The sequence below is a fragment of the Parasteatoda tepidariorum genome, chromosome 6, assembly GCF_043381705.1.
Source record: "Parasteatoda tepidariorum isolate YZ-2023 chromosome 6, CAS_Ptep_4.0, whole genome shotgun sequence".
Taxonomy (NCBI): domain Eukaryota; kingdom Metazoa; phylum Arthropoda; class Arachnida; order Araneae; family Theridiidae; genus Parasteatoda; species Parasteatoda tepidariorum.
In genome coordinates, this window is record NC_092209.1 from 43,307,940 (window position 1) to 43,329,597 (window position 21,658).

Here is a 21,658-nt window from a genome sequence, read left to right on the forward strand (position 1 = left end):
GAGCAGTGGTGCCCTGGCGCAGAATCCTCATTTTCACTCTACTCTTTAGAAAACTAATGACTTCACGTTTCAAGTCATCTCGATACATTTCCTACCCGAAAACTGCCTCTTCTATTCAAAACTCTCTTGCAATGGATGCGCACCCGACAATCTCCATTCTCTAGAACATCCCCACTGTGCCCGAAATCCGATGATCGCACCATTTGCGAATGAAAGGGCAGATTGCGTGGGGAGCGTGTAGAACTGGGGTAAGGAAGGTACAGATGCTTCTCGCGGGGTATTTTGAAGTATCGGGAAGGTAGTTGGATCGCCATAAATTACAAGAGGGAAAATTTTCCTAATGAGAAGCGAGTTGGAATTTCGCGAAGGGGCAGATTATTAGGGTAAGTTTTAAATGCACCTTTCCTTCCGCAAAAGGTATTTTGCGCAAATGGGGTAAAAGGAGCTGGCGTGTTTCACCTCTTTGTCTTCAGCTGAGTTTACCAGATAGGTATTTAGATCTTTTTCGACCCTTTTTCTTTTACCGCAGAATATTTCATTAGGAGATGGGAATTGCGGTGAAGGGTAAATTTATGGTGTGGGTTTTAATTGGATTTGAGTTAGGGAGGGAATTTCCTTGTGCAAACAACAACTAAAGTATTTAAATCTTCTGCAGTGGTGATTTATTTTACTTAAACTCATCACGGAATTCTTTTTTTTTTCGTTTACTCGCATTTCACTGAAATAACTGTTTCGGAAAAGCAAACATATAGTCGTTACAGCGAATGAATTATACATGCTATTTTATCTTTTTTTGTCAAATCTGTAGAAAGCTGCAAACATTTTAACTGTATGAATAAACTATAAATCAAAGTTTATGAGCTTTGAGAAACATAACTATAAGTAGTTTTTACAAGCATTTTTTTAAATGGTTTTAAGATTGGATCGTTGTTACTGTATGTACTATTTAATAGCATAAGAGTGGCTTAAATTTCGATTATTATCATATTTGATCTGTTAGTTTAAAATTTTTTTGTGTTGCTAAAAGCCTCTTTGTCTTCTATGTCTTGGGTCGAAGTTTGGGAAGGGAATCTGATGATTAGTTTCTGAGATTTTAATAGGACCATCTTGAAATATACATAGTTCCCAGAAAAACTGCACTTGAGTTTGAAACATTTGTATGCGTTTGTTATGTAACTCTGTATTTGTCGCTTTTCCATCTTCTTCTTAAGTTCGAATTACAGAGCTCAGTTTTAGGTAATTTTGCGCATTTGAAAACGAAAAAAAGGACATATTACTGAACTAAGATACTGTACAAAATCAAACAAGATGCAACATAGACGCTATTTTTAAAAAAATAAATTAATTATACATCGGGTTTCTAAAATAAATTATTAAACTATTGGAAAGACATGGAATAAATATAATGTTATATGAACATGAAACAGATTTATGTCTGGTACAAAAATGTTATTTTTTGTTAAGCTTGTTATTTTATCTCGCTCTTTTTTTTAATTCATAATTTTTCATTTTTAGAAATTACTTGAAGTCTATTACTTCTGCATGTTTGGTATTTTTTACAAAGTAATTAATTTCAGGTTTTAACGAGTTTTACATTCTTAAAGAGTTCTTTCGGTTGATCGGAAAAAGTTTCAAGTTGATTGGGAAAAAAGAACAATCATCACAAACAAGTTTTCAACGTTATTATTGGAAAATGAAAGGAAAAAAAAATTAAACTGTGTAACGAGATGATTAAGTCACAGAAAATCAACAAAATCGTTGGAAAAATCCGAATACAATCTTTATTTATTTATTTTTTATTATCTAAAAACTGTTTGCACCTGAATTGCAAATGAATCATAACAAGCAGTATTTCGTTCTTGCAAACGAGATTAAAAAAGAAAACGACATTTCATGTTAATTAAAAAGGCTTAGCATGCAGCTCGTTATTTATTCATTTTTTTTCTGTTTTTGAATTCTACAGAATATTTCATAAGAAGAAAGCTAAAAACATTCTTTCCTTCTCGTACCTCTTCTTTTAAAGTAAAGATTATTCCAAAGATGGAAGCCTTTTAAAACTAGATCCCTTCAAAACTACCGGCTTTAAGAAGCAAGCGATTTTTTTTTCTCAAGAAACTTAAAACTTAGGCGTGTTGTAGGAATTCTTGTTCTTTTGATCTTTCATTTCTCGCATCTCAAAAATATGTGGGTAACGCAAAAGGGATTTTAGCTTAATTTTTTTTTCACCCATAAGAAAATGTTGTCTTATGAGTTGGTAGATAAAGAAAAGGGCTTCCAACTTCATACTTTTTGGTGTTTTTAACAACATTATAGTCTAATAAAAAGATACAGAATAATTAGAACTTTATTAAATTTTAAACTCTCTTTACGTATAAGGCGATTTCTCTTTCTACATGTAAGAAGATATTATTAATCTTAATTGAAAATTTATTGCAATATGGAAATATTTCTACCTGTATGGTTATTATCCTTCGTTTCTCGTATTCTTAGAAAGCTTTGAATAAGAAAATAATTTAACCATGTTGAAGCCTATCATGATTTACTTTTTAATTTTGTTGTATTTTACGCTATAAACTAAGCTTTGAAAAGCAATCTCAATTTCAAAACATATTTTTGGTTCATTCAAAAATATGCGAGTTTTCGAATAAAAGGAAACAGTTTTTTCCCCACTTAAATGAAAATGTTGTCTTATGTGTTCGTAGATAAAGAAAAAAAAAAGGGGGGGGGGCACTTATTTTAACGACGAAAAGTTTAGGTTTAAAACGATTTCTTTTAAGATTCATAAGTTATTAATAATAATAATGGAGATTTTTCGCAAAAGGGGGAAAAATTCTTCCTATAAAATTAATATATCAGGTTTTCTTCATTGTGAGGTGGTTTACATTAAAAAAATCAATTTAGCCCTAAGCCCATTTGAATGCTTAAATTTTGCTGCATTATGTATTTTATATTTTTAATTTTATAACCGTCATCTAAAAGTAGACCTAATTTTAAGTTTACTGCTACCTATGTTCAATTCCGTGGCCCTGTTATTTTGAACCCAATACAGAAAACGAGGAGACTCTTGAATCAAGCATTGGGAGTAGTTTGACTTAACGGAGGACTTTGTTTTTGATGGAAATAACCCTTATTAGTCCTAAATGGAGACGAAAACCACGGAACTCCCCTCCTCACACTCACAGTTAGCCCGGTGGCAAGGAGACTAAACAATGATCCGTCTACTACTCAGAATAATACGTCAATATTGAGGTAGATGGGGAACAGGTGCAGAATTCTTATCGAACAACCACCTCTGAGATTCAAACCAGAGTCACCTCACTGGGAGGCAAGCCACCACGGTTCTTATCTTGCATTCAATAGAATACCGAATTGAACTAAAACAATTTTAATTTTTAAAGCAAATCTTTGAAGAAAAAAAAGAATTTTTCAAAAAAAGAAATATTTTTTCAGGAAAAGAATTTTTTTTTTTCAAATTGTAAAAGAGGTAATAAGTTTCTAATTAAAAAAAAGAGCGATATTTTGGTGTTTTTAAATGTATAATCTTATAAAAAAATTTCTGAATAATTATAATTTTTTTCGATGATTCGTCTTTGTTAAATTTAATGCAAAAATGATTAAATTAAATTTAATGCAAAAAAAAAAAACAATATTAATTTAAAGAAGGTTATTGACTTGCAATCCTTACTAAACTATTAAGGGTTTCACTATCTTTGGTTTAATCGTTAAAGATAGATAAATTTAAAATATTTGTTTCGAAAAGAAAATGCTTGATTTTAAATAAAAGTTTTGTCCGATTTTTAAAAGTTGTCTAGTTCTTATACCTACCGCTAAGAATCGGAAAATAATAAATTGTCCAGTTTTAGCTTTACAATATTCATTTTATAGTTCTAATTTTTATTAATTTACCAGGAGTTCTAAACAATAGATGATAGGAAAAATCAGTTTAAGAAAAATAGAAAATACGTATTATTTATTAAAGTGGCTAATTTTTTTTAAACCCATTTCAAAATGGCTAAGTTCGTCAACAGATGTCGGTGTTCACTGACAAAAACATAAATCTATATATATTCTGCAACATGTCACATCATGTTTGCACGGGCATGGGTTTTGTCTTCTGATTATACAACATTGTTGTTGTAAATGGTGGCTAATTTTTGAAAATTTTTTTTTTCTTTAGTACAGAGCGCCATCTCTTTATGAACTTTTTAATTACATTTAAAAACTTAGTCAAAAAAAGTTTTTTTTTTCTAGCTGAACACAACAAACTGCATTTTTATCTATTTCCATTTTATTTGAACTAAATCTTTCAAATTGACAATCATATCTAAAACACCATCGATAATATTACAAGCAGCTGTTTTGAAAGCATACATTAAAAAGAATAAAAGATTACTTTTTCTATCAAATTTAATAATTTGTTTTTAATAAAATCAAAAACTTATTTCCACTTTTTTCTTACTTCAACAATTTGTTTTTATTGAATAATAAATATACTACCTTTTCCCATAATAAATGATCATCTTTAAATTAAAAATGTTTAATTATGTAGCCACTCTCTTAATGGAAACTTCTTCAAAAAAGCTTAATAATGTCTTTTTTGTTATCATTATTTTCGCGAAGAATGCGTTTTTAGATTCTTTAATTTAAGATATTTAAATAATTTATTATCAGTTTAATGCTGTTGATTAATTTGAATCAATTAATTCAAATTATTTCTTTTCTTGTTTGCCTATGGTGGAAGAAAATTTAATATTTGTTCTTCTTTTGTTGTCACATCCTTCACGCTTTTTCCTCAACCTCCATTTAAAAAAATTAAATAGGCTCCTGGACTCAATTAAAATACTGAGAATTAAAAATAAAAAGACGTAAAGTTCGGGAATTTTTAACGGATAGAGTGATTAAATTTTTGGATTAAATGCATAAAATAATTGATTTTTTTAATACTTTATAACATTTTTTTAAGAGGTGCTTTCTGCATTGTATATTATGAAGAGAAAGGATGAAATGTTCTGTTTTAACCCAAACATTTTCATCATAAAAGAGTATTTTAATGAAAATTTTAATTTTGAAGTTTTTTCCTCTTATGTCTTTTTTTTTTTTTAAACTTAAACAAACCTCTCATAAAGAAGAGAAGCTTTTATCCAAATTAAAGAACAAAATGAAACTGTTTTTCATATCTTCAGATTTTTCTTTTCCTTGAAGAAATCTAATTTTGTATATCTTCAACAAACACTGATGATTAAGAAGATAACTGAAGTTTCTTTAAAAAAAAGAAGGAAAAAAAAACTTAAATTTTCTTAACGGACTAGAATTTATTTTAATGAAAACTTGTCATAATCTTATCTCAAATTTAAGTTGTTCACAAACATTAAAGAAAAGTAAATTGTATTTGCTTGGCAACAAATAATAGGTGAAACTTCCAGTTGAATTAATTTAATTTTTCAAAGTGTTTCATTTCATGCCAATCATTCACTTTATCTTACATATATGCATAAATGTTACTATTTAAAAAAAAATGACTTTAGTGTTAAAACTCTTGAGTGTTAAAACATTAAAACACAAATTGAAATTTGACGTAATTAAAAGAGGTTTATGTATAGAAAAGTAAATAAATTAATTTTAATGCAAATGGAGTTTGTTTTGTTTTCGTTAAAACACAAATTTAAAATAGAATAAACAATTCATTAACGGTAGAAAAAATAAAGATTTGAATTAAAATTAATAAAATAAACCATTTTTTGCTCAGATTTACTTAATTGCTGTAAATTGTTTTATGTAAACTTCACAAAGGATTGTGTCTTATATTTATTTACTTTTTGTTTTTGCTTAGTTTAACCGTATGTTCCAGAATATTTTTGAAAGGTTTCTTCTGAAATTTTAATAAAAGCAAAAGTATCAACAGGCACTAATGTAAATGTATCTTTCTAGTTATAGGTTTTTAGTTTTAATATTAAATTTTTATTTTATTATCTGCAATGCACAACGATTTTCAAGTACACATTTTACAAACAACACTGGAGCGCAAATATTTTGTTGCATTTATACAAATCCTTGATCTTCCTCAATTCGGGTGTAGAAGTTTCAAATCTGAAGATAACTTTGCTCCTAAAGTAACAGATTTTTTTTAAAATTACATTTTTAGTTCATTTTTTATCGAGATGTACAAGTTTAAAAGTGTCATGTATAACATTGGGTCGCATAAATGTTGCGATTAACTTCTTGGGAAGTTAAAGCTCATATTCAGGATTAAAATTCAGTCACCCATGCGTGTGACTAGAGGCTATAGAAATTTATGTGGCTAGAGGCGCTTCCCTATTATCGCTTATTCAGAAGTACACAAAGAAACAGTTAAAATAGAGAAGCTCCCCAAGTGGCGTAAGACGACATTTCTGGGTATGAATTCCTATACAATTTTGAATAAACTGATGGAATGTATTCCATACAATTCCAAAACTGTAACTATTGTTCCGCGGAGTTTAACATTACTCTAAATCTGAAAAAGGTTGTTTCAAGCATAAATGAATGTTACCCGGCTCTGGATATCTGGTAAAATTAGCCGGCTACAAGCCGGGTGTTGAGACTAAAAACCGAGTATGGGTTCCCGGTACTAGGTTCTTATTTTATTACCGGTTCCGAGTAATAAACGGGTAATGAAAATCTGGCCGGGTACCTGGTACATCCTTAATTTTTGTATCTTATTAGTTCTTTTTCGAAATCGTTTCCATTGCTTGAATATTAACTTGCAATTTAAAATGTTTTTTAATTATTTTTTTAACGAGATTCTGATGTTAATATCTTGTCAATGTGGAACACCTAGCATGTTAAAATTTTAACTTCTACGAGTTTCAATTTCTTAAACAAAAATGATGTTGAATTTATCTTTTAAGAGAACGGAAACACGAATCACTTTAACTCTTTTTTATATCTGAAGAAATAATAAAATAAAAAAATCCCACAAACATTTGGCACTTAGTCTTAATGGTTATAGAATGGTATCTGAAGTATAATAATGAATTAGTTAATGTTCCAAAAAACGATTAATATCAATACAATGTTTTTAAAGATCGATTTAGTCACATCAAGTAATTATGTAGGATTGTTGTAAATATAATTTCACTTTTCGTCTATTTTCAATTTTATGACTGTTTGTTAATGAAATAGTATCTTTATAGTTGTTGGAATTTCATTTATAGATTTTTTTTTCACTGCTAAACAATTTTATAGAATCAATTGCTATTAGTTTATCTGGACTATTTTAACTAAAAATATTTACCACATAAGAACTATAACTTCGACTTCGATAAATAAAAACTATAATAGGATAACTACAAGGGACGTAGTTTGGGTATCTCGCTCCTAATTTTTTATTGAAACGTGGCATTTGTTTACGTTAGCAATTGTTATTTCCATTCTATCTCGAGTAAGTCAAACCCGTCAGGTATCAACTTTTTTAAGTGACACATTCTATATTCTTTCACAAAGATTTTAATTCTTTCACTATATATTTCTTGCTTAACACAAAGACAGGCAAGAAGACATGTAGAACATAAACTAATTATGAAACAAAGTTGCCAGACTCCACGGTTACAATAAAATACATAAACAAATAACAATCTAAGTTAAGTAAAAGACGTAGGCGAGAAAAAATTATGTTTCAGCAAATTCTAAATTAAGTTTATATTAATTAACATTCTAACTTATGTGGCGAAATTTAGCTCAGCTTTAACGTGCCACTTTGCTTATAAACTATTAGCAGGCGCTGACATCATAGGTCACGTGTGTGGGTATCCGTGACCATGTTCTTGAAGTGCAAATACTCAATTAAAGAATTAAAAAGTTAAAAAAATTGTATTGAAAATTTCAGATTTGGTAATTATAGGAATAAAATTTCAAGTCGCCTGCGAAAAAAAATTTATCAAATATTATTTTTCATACTAAATTAAATGTATTTAATAAATGAAATAAATTACTCAGAAAAAAGATTCCACTGTTATTGGAAATAATATCGTGACAAAAATCATCTTGTATGATTTACTTAATGTTATAAAAAGTATGAAAGTTGCAATTGCATCAAAATCTTTTTCAAAGGTAAATGATTTTTTTTATCTTTACTTATCGAACGCCACAAAAGTAAAAACATAAAATCAAATTTCGTTGAAAATATCTATGTAGTAATACTATCCCTCAGTTTTATGGATACAAATAAGAACCTTTATTGTTTTTTTAACTTAAAATCAGTAACTTTTAACGAATGGGAAAGAATAAAAATTAAAACGCATCAGAAATTTATAAGAAAAATTCCACATTACAGTTTCGTCTGCAATAAAAAATTGAAAATAACTCAGATATTTTTCATTTTATTTATCAACTCTTTATTTAAAAATCGTTTGATAGCTTTTACTAAAACTTTTTGTAAGTCTTAATATCGTGGTGAATATTACTTTAGGAGCACGATTCGTTGCAATGTAAAAATAGTGAAAATGTATATATATATATATAAAAAAAAGGGTCAGGATCGTCAGGAGACGAAAAAATATTTTAAGAATGAACGTTTCTTCTTTTTTTTATATATATATATTTACACGTATGAACACAAAAGATTCTACTTTTACGAGTTCCCTGTCCGTTTCAGAAACATATAATTTTGTTCCAAAGAAGTCGTTTGCTTCGCAATATATTTCCTCCTCCTAACATTAGAATAAGCAGGATGGCAACACAGCATCTAAGGTAGAGCTGAGCGTTTATTTGTAGGGGGATATCAATCCAAAGAGACATTTGCGCAGAAGATATTTTACTTTAAACTCAATTTAAAATGCTTGCAGAATGCGATTTGAGCGTGACATGGAGCAATATCACAGTGAAATACGCTATATTTTCAGCTATTTATGGGTATCGAAAATAATGGCGTTCGAAAGTAAAATATGTTTTATGATATTTAAGCATTAATTGTTGTTTTCTGAATTTGTCAGATGCATATGAACAAAAGGCATTGTTTTACAAAAATGGGGGATTTATTTTTTTCAACAGTTTTTTTTCCGTATGTTTAACGCTATAATAAAATTACGCCTAATATTTCTTTTTTTTTAGGCTCAAATAATTTCGAATACATTTAGAAATAGTTATAAAATCAGCTCGAATTCTAATCCTGAAAATAAATTGCGAATTATTATTACAATCATTATTTTTTTAAATCATTTTAGTTTTTAGTAATCAATAATGTTTTAATTACTTAGAAAAATGTATACTAAATGTAATTTTACAGCAATCTAGTTTATCCTAAATGTCCAATCATTTTAAGACTGTTTCATTTATTATTAAGTCTAAATTTTATGTTTATTTTTTTATTTACGAGATACTGTAGCTTATTTTCTTATTTAAATAACAAAGTACAATAGAATAATTTACCATCCAGTAATTTCGTACATGTTTTATTTTCTTCAACTACAAAAGTTTAAAAAAAAAATGAATTACTAAATTCCCAAAATGTTCTATTTACTGATGTGCTTGTTTTTAATTTTTAGTAAAAGAAAATAAATTTCACTTCATAACTATCATTAAAGTACTATAAGTTCCTAAGATACCAATTTCAATATATTAGCAATATATTGCTAATTCTTTTTTATGTAACTTGAAATAATATCTTTGTATTTTTTGATATTAGAAGCTTATATCTAATTAAAACACATTCAGCAGATTTCTATGCCAAAATCATGATCTGTGCATGAATGAATGGGTCCGTCCTATAAAAGGGTGTGACGTATGCGTGTGGTTGAAATATAATGCTTGGTTATAGATGGCGCCAGTGGAAAACAAGAACAATCGCACCTCTTGGCTTAAAAGCCCACGACACCAACAACGACAAGAGTTAAACATTACAATACGAAACATAATTCACGAAAATTTGTAATTATAAGTAGAATTTACACTAAATCAATATTTAGATAATATTAAGTTTTATGTAGTTTTTGTTAATTCGAAACTATTATTTATTTTCAGGTGAGTGCACAAAGTTATTGAAAATTAAAGGCATTTATGTATTTTGTAAGTATTCTTTAACACTTAGTAATCTATGTAATATATAGAGCATGAATATGTTACGACATTCCTTATTCTACTCCATTACAGTAAGAAAATATTGAAACTATTTTGCTCAAAATATAGTGTTTGTTTAAGGGATACGGCCAACATCAGAAAACTGTCTGTTTACATGACTTACAAAGATGGAACATATCTGGAAAGATGCATACATTTAAAAAGTTTCTAGAAATGTTTAATGTGAGATGTAGTATAATAAATAAAATATTTTTCAAGAACGCAACTTTTTCACATCTTAATAAGTGTAATTTAAGCAAATTTTAATAAAAAAAACTATGTTTATAAAATTTCCATGCTTAACTGGAAATGGGTTAAAAAATGTGAAAAATAATTCCTCTTTAAACTTTAAATGTTTTTTTTTTTTTTTACTTTTTGAAGATTGCGTTAAACATTAATCTGCAAACGTTTCGGTTATCGAACACAATTTAGAAATATATACAGTGAAAAGTTCACTATTTTTTTAAAAAAAAGTTTTGGAAGAAAACTCAATAGTTAAGCATATTATCGTATTATTCAAAGCTAAATTTCGGCGAAAATATTTTTTTTAAAAGCTCATTTGAACTACATTTTTGTTCGGAAGTTCAAAGTTTATATGTTTGTTTTATAATACCATCACTGAATTTTCATGTTTTACGACTTCCCAAAACTTTTGTGAGCAAGCAGTTAATTTTTTCCACGTAAAAACAAATTTTAAATGTTGTCCTGGATATAAACTTTAAAATTTTTAATGAACAAAACCGGTTCTGCAATACAAGAGGCAAAATAACAACTAACTTCATAAAAATGTACATCACGAGTCCCGAACTCCTGCAAAGACGCTAAAAACTGCGCCGCTAAGATTAAAAACTATTTTTAAAACCCCTTTTAATCTACTACAAACTGTAAATTTTAAAGTTTTATTTCTGGTGAGCTTATAAATTCTTTCTTTAGCCTACATGCGAGAAACCTAAATCTTTAACTTAGCGAACTTAAAGAAACTGTTTGCTTCCTTGGCAACAAAAAGAGAGCTATAAAACTTTTACGCCTAACTAATTAGAACTTTTCCAGGGAAAGACACTCTAAAAGTGTTGTTAATTGTAGAGAAAAGATTACATTTCGGAACTTTTAAAATTGCCGAAGGTGGTTTCAAAATGACTTTTAAAGTTGATATTTTTTGGGAGAGCTGTAAAATCGATGCAGAAATTGCAATATGAAAACTTTTACAAACTATTCTTATGTCTGATACTTTATTTTGCCTATTTTTGGAATTAAGTGAAATGTAATAAAAATGTTTCAACTTGTTGGGTTTTAATCAGATTTTGGAAATTAAAGTAAAATTTATTCAAGGTTTCCGTTTTTACACTCAATCATACCCTTATTTTGCGTTGTTTTAAAAATTAATAAAAAATTAAAAGAAATGCATAGTGCGCAAAAAAATATAAACGGACCACTCTGAATAATTTTTGCTCTGTTGATTGGATCTTCTCGTTCTAGAACTCAGGCCAAATGGCCAGGGGGGGGGGGTTTAAAATATACTTATTAATTAGTGCGGGTGATATTGTTGAGTTACGAAATCAATCACAAGAACTTACTTTTTTTTTTAAATAAACATACCTTTAGAACTTTTTAAGCGAATCGAAACATTTTTACACACAATTATAGAATTCATTTATCTGTTTCATTTAATTATAGAATGCAATAATTAAACGATAAAAATACATTTTAGTAAATATTTATTATTTTTCATTATTTAAAATTAATAAAAAAAAAATAGAATTGTATGGCACCCATTTTCTAGCATATTTTTAAAGAACATAATTTTACATGGCAAAATATTGTTTAATAGTTCTCAAGAAATCGAATTTTAAATATATGATTTATCGGGAGCTATTTGACCTATTTCGCCTAAATTTCGTATTTTTCCATGTAACGTTCGATATGTAAAAAATGAGTGCTGTACAATCAATATTTTCTCCGAATATTTTTAAATAAAATTATACAAAATAATAAATATTTACTAAAAGTTATTTTTGACATCTAATTATTTTTAAATAAAGGATTTTTAGAATTGTGTGCAAAAAATTTTCAATTCTCTTAAAAAGTTTTTAAGGCGTGGCAAAATACGGAAAAAGTAAAATTAATATTAAGGAGTCCAAACTTTGGATCGCTCTCGTGATCATATTTCAAAAAATGTTGTTCATTAATACATGTTATTAATTTAGAATATTCACTCATAAACTTTTTAAAAATTCTAAAATTGTTTATAAAATTCAAATCCAAAAAAAGTATGATCGAAGAATATCGTGATAAATATTAATTTATCGAAAAACAAACGTTTGAAATTTGCCACAATAGGTAAAAGAAAGACTAAATGGGAAATAATGAAAATTTGTAGCAAAAAGATATTTCCAATCTAATTCAAAAGACAATACCTGATATCAACTATATTTAAACACAAAATACGAATTTTCGGTAACCATACATTGCAATTTACAAAATGGTAAATTGCTGGATAAAAACATGCTAAGGTTTATGTCATTTTAGTTATAATATAAAGAATATTTTGTAGGTAATCATGCATATCAAAAAATATATTTTCATCTTCAGAATAAGTTGTAAACAAATAGAGGTTATCTGAATATTTTGGAATTAAAAGTTTTGATTCATGGATATACACTCACCTTATTTCGATGAAACTTAATTACCAGATTAAAACAAATATATAAGCGAAACTTTCAACTGATAGCACAAATTAAAAAATATATTTATGGTAAACAAATCTCACAAGCTTAATGCATAAATCAAGAGGTCTGTATACATACTTTATTGCTTTACAGAAATGACATATATTTTCTGGCTTGTGTGCTCGATTTAGGCTTATAAACCTTTGTCAAGTAGAAGGACAGATAGAACAATTTAGAGAAGGACAACATAAATAATACATTCAGTGTTACGGTGGGATTCGAACCCGCCACCTCCGTGCTTCACAGAACGTTTGCCGGACGATATCGCTCGGTCCCTCTGAATACATAATTCAATATTTATTGACGCACATGCACGCAGTCTTCTGTACTCAATTTCATAAGTGCGGCTCATCAACCTCTGTAAAGTAGAATTAGTTATTGGTACAACAAACATTTGCAGGTATATGTACTCAATTGAGGATTAGAGACCTTTGTCAAATAGCTGGACAGGTAGCACAATACAGAGAGAGACATCCTCTAGACGCGATTATTAAAAACATAGAAAGACAGCACGAAGATACATCAAGGGTAACGGCGGGATTCGACCCCGCTACCTTCACGCTACACTCAACGTAAGATGGGCAATACCGCTCAGTAAAGGAGGCCCCTGCTAAGTAGAAAGATAGGTAGTACATCTGAAAGAAGGACAGCAAGATGATACATCCAGGGCCTGCGGTGAGATTCAAACCAGCAACCTGCATGCTACATAGCGTTTGGTGGGTAACACCATTCGGCTAGTGAAGTACTGCACAATTCAAAATTTATTTTATGTGACATACATAAATGCAGACTTGTGCGCTCTTTACAAAATACGGTTTATAAGCACAATAATAAGGATATCGCAAAGAAATTTCAAGAGTTATTGGGGGCAGCCTCTGTCTAAGAACACGACATACCGTTGTCTGTGGCATTTGTAACTCTCTACTGCCTTCGTACGTCGATTTTCGTGGGATTCGTTCATACGTGTGGCGAATTCTGTCAACGTTTTCCGCTGAAACACCGCTTCCGCTACTTTTCGACGTTCCGCTACGTTCCCTTAGCACAAACATCCCGTTTCTTCAAAACTCCTATGCCATCCTGCGTATGTTGTTCCCATTTTGAGTTTCTTGATTATAACGCTGACGAAATCTTCGCTGCACTGAGATAACAGAACGGGAATTGTTAAATTCTAACACTCAGAATGCTTTTTTGTACGGGATTCGCCATTTTCACTTATGAACTCGCGCATGAGCAGGATTCCGCTTCACTGCGCCTGCGCCTTACGTAAAGAAATTTTGTTCCATCTGCAGAAAAGAAGGACCATCTGCATTCTATGTTTATTTTATCGATAAATTATTTTTCATTAAATAGTTATAGCTGTTTGTAATCGTTACATTCATTTTAGATCACCCTTTATTTCAAATGTAGTTGTCAGTGATTTGAGACTGATAAAAATTTAAATGTAAAAAAATGGTACACTTTAGATAACCTTCTTATATTAACACATAAACAATATTCTTCTGAATTAACACATAGACAATAGTCTTTTGAATTAACACATAAACAATAAACGTTATCCGGGCCGTGGTTTTGATTTAATTTGTAACGTTCGAATTATTGTAACGTATTATTGTCGAATTATTGTAACAAATATTTGTAACGTTCGAAGAATTTGAACGTTAATGTAAACATTCACGGTTTTAAGAACCAATTTGATACTAGCAGTTTAATTTTTATGATTTTTTTTTATTCCCTTTTGCAGGCTTTGATGTATTCTGAATCATTTCGTTTTGAAAAAACAGTAAAAAAAATTTTAAATAAAAGATTTCTCGAGGTGTTGAATAAAAAAAAGATCAAGATAAATTAAATGCTACCCAGATATATTAAAATGAGCTTTTCACGACATTTTTGAGAATCAGAACGTGGTCCACTAATTCGCCCATATGATTAATGCCTCTCAAAATTTCTTCTGGAGCTTTGGAAGTGAATCACAATTTGCACATTTCCGATGTAACTTGAATATAAATACTGAAAGAGTAGGTAAAAAAAGGAGGGCACACCCAATTTCGTATTAAGTGACAAGCATCAGTCTTGAAAAATTGCATGTACTTGCCTTTATTGCATTTGACGGATAGAATTTTAAATGTGACCTACGTAAATTCGAGATTAGTATCTGGTTTTTGTTGCAAGGTTTTGTTTGTAATAGGATTAGCAACCAGATTTCTGATAAAGATCATGCGTATTTTTACGATTTTTGTGGGGAATATTTTGTAAAGAATTAATTGTCACGATTTGTTTGAAAATCTGTCAAAAATAGTACTTTTCTAAATACGTGGGTAGATTTTGGAAATAGTTTGCTTTTAAAGCTTATTTAGATTAATGAATTATTTTCGTAGTTAATGTTCAATTCTTAAGGGAATAGTTATGGTTACTATTCGTTTAAGCTTACAGTTTGTTGGAGATTTAACCTTGAAAGTCAGAGACACCCTCATTAAAAGAGGATTATAGACTTGAAATTTGAGAGATTTAAATTCACTCTAATAATTATTAAAATAGTTGCATTGTGCGACTACTACGATTTAATTAATAACTTCAACTGTTTTAGATGTCGCTTTAAATACATTTTTATGTTAAATAAAATAATATGGTATAAAATCGCTTGAAAAATCATGATTGGAACGTCATGTTACAAAGAAGATAAAAATATTTTTTGACTATCATCAGTTTAAACTTGATATATTTGTTCCATTTACACAAATATTTGATCTTATTAATCCCACACCCGGTTGGCTTAGTACCGGTAAGCGACCCGAGGATTGAAAACAACTGATTTAGATTATTCTAAATGGTTTAGCAAAGTTTTTTTCGACTTTATCCTCCCTCGGTGAATTTTATTTGAAAATTTACGCGTGTGAAAATCTCATATAGGTAAAACTTAATATAGACAAAACTTAAACAACTATGTATATTGTTTATAAATTCTATATACGCAATCCCTTACAGTGAAGGTCGCAAAAAATGGACAAAATAATACGAGTTTTAACTAAAACTTAATACATAACATAAATCTATTCAATTTAAACTTTTAAATTCTCCCTTGGCTAATAATTGGCTTTCACTTCCTTTGTGTATCATCAGGCAAGCAAACAGGTTGTGATGATTTTAGTCCCGCTTTCAGCAATGATTTGGTTGATCTCTATATCGTGTTTTCTTCGCTTAAATGCCAATTGCTGAGTCCCAATGTGTATCAATTTTTTTTTTATGCATTTTTGAGGAGAATTAAAAAATATACAATTAGGGTTGTTAATACGAAATACCATGCATATGGTTTAAGTTCTCGCTACTTTATGGGTGCACTATGTTACAAAAGTCAATTTAAAATTGATAGACTACTTTTAATGGATAATACTTCGTAATATGAATTACTTGTAAGTGGAATTTAATATTACAGTACTTGTTAATCAATAATAGAACACTTTACAGATACGATGTCGTGTGGTCTAAAAACCGTTTTTTAAGATACTATCGCTTGAAGCGTTTATAAATAACACATCAAACTTTCTCGCAAAAGATCAATTGACCACAAGATGCAAAAAAAAAAAGAAGAAAAACATGAAAGGGATCCAAATAAAACTCTTTCCTTTCCCCCTCCCTTCTTTATGCTCAAAAAGCACTGTGCAAACGAAAAATCGAACAAACGCGTTCGAAAGTGCCCAGTTGCGAATGGAAGTACGACAGTAAAAAGCTTGTATCCTTTTCTTTTATCATACCAATTCGAATAACAGAACTGACTGGCTCTTTTAGTTCAGCCTAGGATATTGATTTGGAAGACTGTATTGATTTTTGCATCAATCCACTTCTCCGTTAGCATCCAGTAGGAATATATAAAACTTTTTAGTTTAAGTTAGATATTCTAATCTATTATGACTATATTTTCGAGTTATTCAGTTTAGATTAGTGCAAATGGAAAGAAAATATTGAATTTTTCGTCGAAATTAAGTATTTTGCCAGAATGTGTACGAAAAGTAAACCGCGTGAGTATTTAAAAATAGAAAGCTTTCAGTAATGTGGAAAAGTTAGGCAAACACCTCTCTTAATAAATAGTTGTTAGAGTTCTTGTTTAAAAAAAGGTGAGCGAGTCAAAGTTCACATTTGTGGCTGCAAGTTATTATTTAAACAAGGAAAACATAGTACACTATAATATTAATTATGTATATATATATATATACAGTATTTATTTTTCATCAGTTTCAATTGAAGGATGTCTAATGATTAGATATTGAAAATACATTATAAGAGGCATCGTCAGCCTATTCATCAGCCCTTTTATAAAAACTGATCCCCTCAAAAATACACACGTTCCTTGCTCTTGAGGAAATGATACTGATGCTGGATAATGGGCCTGTGACAGGCTTGATGAGCCTATCAATCAAAATAGAATAAAAGAAGTTAGTTTAGTTAATAAAAGTGTTTTAGAAATAAGAACATGAGACATATTTGTTATTCTAATCAAAAAGCTATTTCGTTTTCCATCATTGTAAGACAAGTTTATAAAAGTTTAAGTTATGGCATCTCTTTTATTTGAAGTAAATATCAAATTAATTTGGATATCCCGTCCCTTATGTACCCACCAGAGAATGCAAATTCGAACTTCACGTTCAAGTAGAGATAGGGTTTTTAATTTTTGATGACACCTGCTTCATCATCCAAATCCAGGATCCAGTTAGGTAGGCACTTTATTTACGTCGCACTAGAGCATCACGATGGGGTTATTGGTGACTGCCTGGGAAACATCCCTGAGGATGATCCGAAGACATACCATGGCAGAGGAAATGGCTCTCCTGCTTTGGTAGCCGGACGACCTGCGCGTGAAGTCAAGCATTTTATGGTAAAACAGTTTAACGCAGACCGATACCGAGAACACTTGGTCCCTACGCAGGCTGATCAAAGTGGTCACCCACCCGCTTACTGACCGCAGTCAGTGATGCTTGACTTCGGTGTTCTACTGGGAACCGTGTCTTTACGATCAGTCCACTGCGTAACTCTAGGATTTAGTTATTGCTTGAAAGGGATCTAGTTATTGCTCGTTGCTTATAAACTGTTTCGAACAGCTTCGAACTGATTGTATTGCTGGACTGAGGGCGCTTCACATAAAACTCCGTAACCGATCAATGACATACGACGTCTGTCCGTCCGTTACCCAATTCCAACTTTTTCCGAGTGTCCACTTTAGGACCTGGATGGTCACTCGCGATGGACGTAACGGAGGGAAATAGGACGTCCATCACATGGCCATCATGCAAGATTAGCATCGTTCCTTCAAGGGCAGGGACCATGTGTCCTTTCTGTGGGAGTATTTATAACAGGGCTGATAACAATGTTGTACATTTCTTAGAAGACGGAGAACTAAAGATCCCTTACGTCTCCCTCAATTAATGGATAGTGTAACAGTAAGTTTATATTTCTTTATTGTATGCCGGATTTAAACGCACTGCTTTATGGGATAAATTGCATTGTTATTTTCAGGTGCAATATTTTGAAGGTCATTGCTTTTTATTTTTTGTTTATTTACTTATTTATTTTGCAAATTGTACCGTTGAGAACAATAAAATCAAAGTTTCGATGCTATTAGTTCTATTTTCTCCACTAATAATTTGACATATTTTGATAGCGTAGATGTTTATTCCTTGCTTAAATATTAATTTGTGACCTCTGATCCGCATGCTTTCTCTTTTTTTTGTTGATAAGTATTCTAAAAAATATTGTTATGGTTGTTGTTACGGAACACACAGTATGACAGCGTTTATTCCTCCTCATTGTTAAAATAGAGTTTGAGACGTCTATTTTTAAAGCATATTTTATTAATTTTAGACAAAAAGTCAACAAATCTGCCTTGAAAGTGGTTATTACTTAAAACTTTATATGCGCTTTATTGACCTGCTGTGGCTTAAGGGATAGAGCGCTCGCCTCCCAATAATGTTCGAATCCCAATGGTAGCTGGTTGATACAAATTCTACTCTCGGCTCACACTGACCACAGTGCTGACTTTAAACATCTTCAGTAGTAGACGGATAATGGGTTAGAAACCCCTTGACGTCGGACTAACCTCTGGGAAGTTTTTGTGGTTTTCTCTCTCCATGCAACGCAAATGTTAGTTCCATCAAAAAGTCCTAACCGACAAGACTTCGGAGTTGATTCGGATAGTCGTAAACTCAGATTTGGGTCGGCTACTCAACACCGGTTATAAAATATAATAAAATAAAACTCTTCTCAATAAAACCGAATTTCAATTTTTTTTTCAATCCTGGGAAAAAAATAAAATGTGAAAGTTCATCTATTATTTTTTTTGGATATATTATTGTATCATACTTTTTATTCTATCTAATTGAAACTCGAAATTAAACCTCGATATCCTTTAAACTTTCATAGAAACGCTATAGCAAAAATGCACTATTTTTGAGAGATATCGTCTTTCAGAGTCTCGTTAACTTTTTACATTAGACACTAAATTTGTTCTTTTAAAAAGCGAATGCATCGAATATGAAGTTACTTTAAAACATTGATTAGGACAATTTGGTAGAAAAGAACGGCGGACGTATATAGTTCTATGGGTATCATTTAGCAATTACGTAGTGATTATTTAACTACGTAAGTTCGAACTATCTCCTGTCTGGCCTTTTAGATATACCTATTTCCAATTTGGAATTGTATGCTATCAGATAATGATGGCATTTTATTCCTTATTGAGCTTATTTTCTGAAAAGTTCTTAAAAATAGTTTCTGTATGAAACCCAATGATAAAGCAGGATTTTATAATCAGTCTCTATGCTTTTCATCCTTTTTGTCATAGCCGAAGAAAAATAAAGACCTATTTCTAATAAATTAGCAGAGTTTTAAGGTCATTACTTTTTTAGAGTGTGTTTTAAGCCATTCTACGTTATATTTTGAAACGTTATATTTATTTTAAAAAGGTTCCTTATTTATTCGAAAAAGAATCAGATTTTAAAGATAGCGATTTTTTTTGTGTTATTATATGCACTTTAAATATTACTTCAGTACCCAATAGGTACTTTTAGTTCACAGACAGGGACCATTTTATTTTTTATCATAATTTTTTTTCCAGAATTTCACCCCCCCCCCCCGTTAAAACGGATTCTGCATAAAGTATTTCACCATAAAAACGGACCCTTTACAAAATATTTAATCCAAAAAAAAATGAATCCTTTAGACCACCTTTCATTGTGAAAACGGACATGTTACAAGATTCTTCTTTATTAAAACGGGACTGAAGATGTCTTTAATTTATTATTTTGAACGACGAAATTTCTTAAGGATATGTTTTTTTCCCGTGTTTTTTCCCAAAAGTGCCTAATTTTTCCACACTAGCAAAACAGTACGATTGCAGAAAGACCCTGATTCCATGGCAAATTTAAATTGAGAAAGTTATTCATGAAGCAGCATTGAGCGAGTTGACCAGATCATGAAGATGGAGCTATAAGCTGAACCAGTTCAACGTATATTTAAAATTTATTTACATGATTCTTAAACTAGATTGCTAGATTGAATGATAATGTTTTGAACTTAAATTTTTGTGTGGATATTTTAACATTCAACTTCTTGTGTTTAATTGACACCTCATTACGACTCAGTATTGATTATATTGATAGCATAGTTGTATGCCTGTATCATCCACTGTTCGAATTTTCATTCTAAAGTTACTGTATAATAACCAGTAGCAGTCTGTTAGTCCAATTAACAGTCAAGTTTACAGTTAACATCTCTTTACCTTTATGGGCTTGAAACCGTTTACAACTAGTAGCCAAAGAAATCGCCAATCTTCGCCAAGGAGTTACCTCCGAATACATATTTACCTAGATAAGCATTTCTCAAAACGTCTAATAATACTGTATCTACATCTATCATGATCATATACTTTCTTTAAATTTACTAAAAGAAATTAATAATTCTTTAATCATTACACGATTCGAAAAAAAGGCAAAAATGGAAGTTAAGGTTTCTTTGATTCGTTTTAGCAATTCCCGATTAAATGATTATCGATAAATATTCATAAGCGTGGAATAACTTGTAGATTATGATCTTTTCTTTACTATGAATGATTCTTCGGTATTTCTAAAAAAAAGCTGGAAATTATTTATTGAATCAATCTCCTATTTACAGAAGTACCGAGTACACCAAGCAAGTATGTTAAACATAAGCATTCCAATAATTGGAAAAGCAAACAAAATATTTCTCGAAACTAATATATTGTTGTGTCACAACAACCAGAAATAAGACGTGAGTTGTACCAAACAATTTATTTAAACATTCACACGAAAAATCACAAAATATTACCCAAACGAAATATCTCTTCTCAGAAAAAAACTCTCTTTTTCAACAACAAAAAAAAAGAACATCACTTCTCGTGTGTGTCTCTCAAGCAACATTATTTTAGCATTACCTCTCGAGGAATTGATGCTTTTAGCTCAGTTGTCACTCTGTTACGTTACAGTCTAACTCCTCCCTTCCACAGAGTTTTCTTTGCAAAAGTAGGAAATGGCAAAAAAACATACATAAAATTTTGTCAAAACTGATCTATATAGGTTGACATAAAACTGTTTTGTTTATCGGTATATAGGAAAATAAAACAGTAAAGGAAAATAAACAGGAAAATAAACAGTAAAATTGTAGTCACGAATCTTTTCAGTGAGTAAGTCATCGTTTTTCGCCGTTTGATCAGAAGTAACGATGTGTTCATTGGAATCGACTATACCGAGCTGTACATTATCTTTATTTTCCACTTCCCTCCTTTCATTCATATTTTCTTGTTTTCGAGTCATTACAGCACTTATCATTGGGACTTC

The 21,658-nt window shown here is 30.3% G+C and overlaps 1 protein-coding gene across 3 annotated transcripts in view; it reads left to right on the forward strand.

The window, feature by feature from the left end:
* LOC107451797 (uncharacterized) overlaps window positions 1-21,658 on the forward strand; it is a 314,002-nt gene that overhangs the window by 125,935 nt on the left and 166,409 nt on the right. The window lies entirely within an intron of this gene.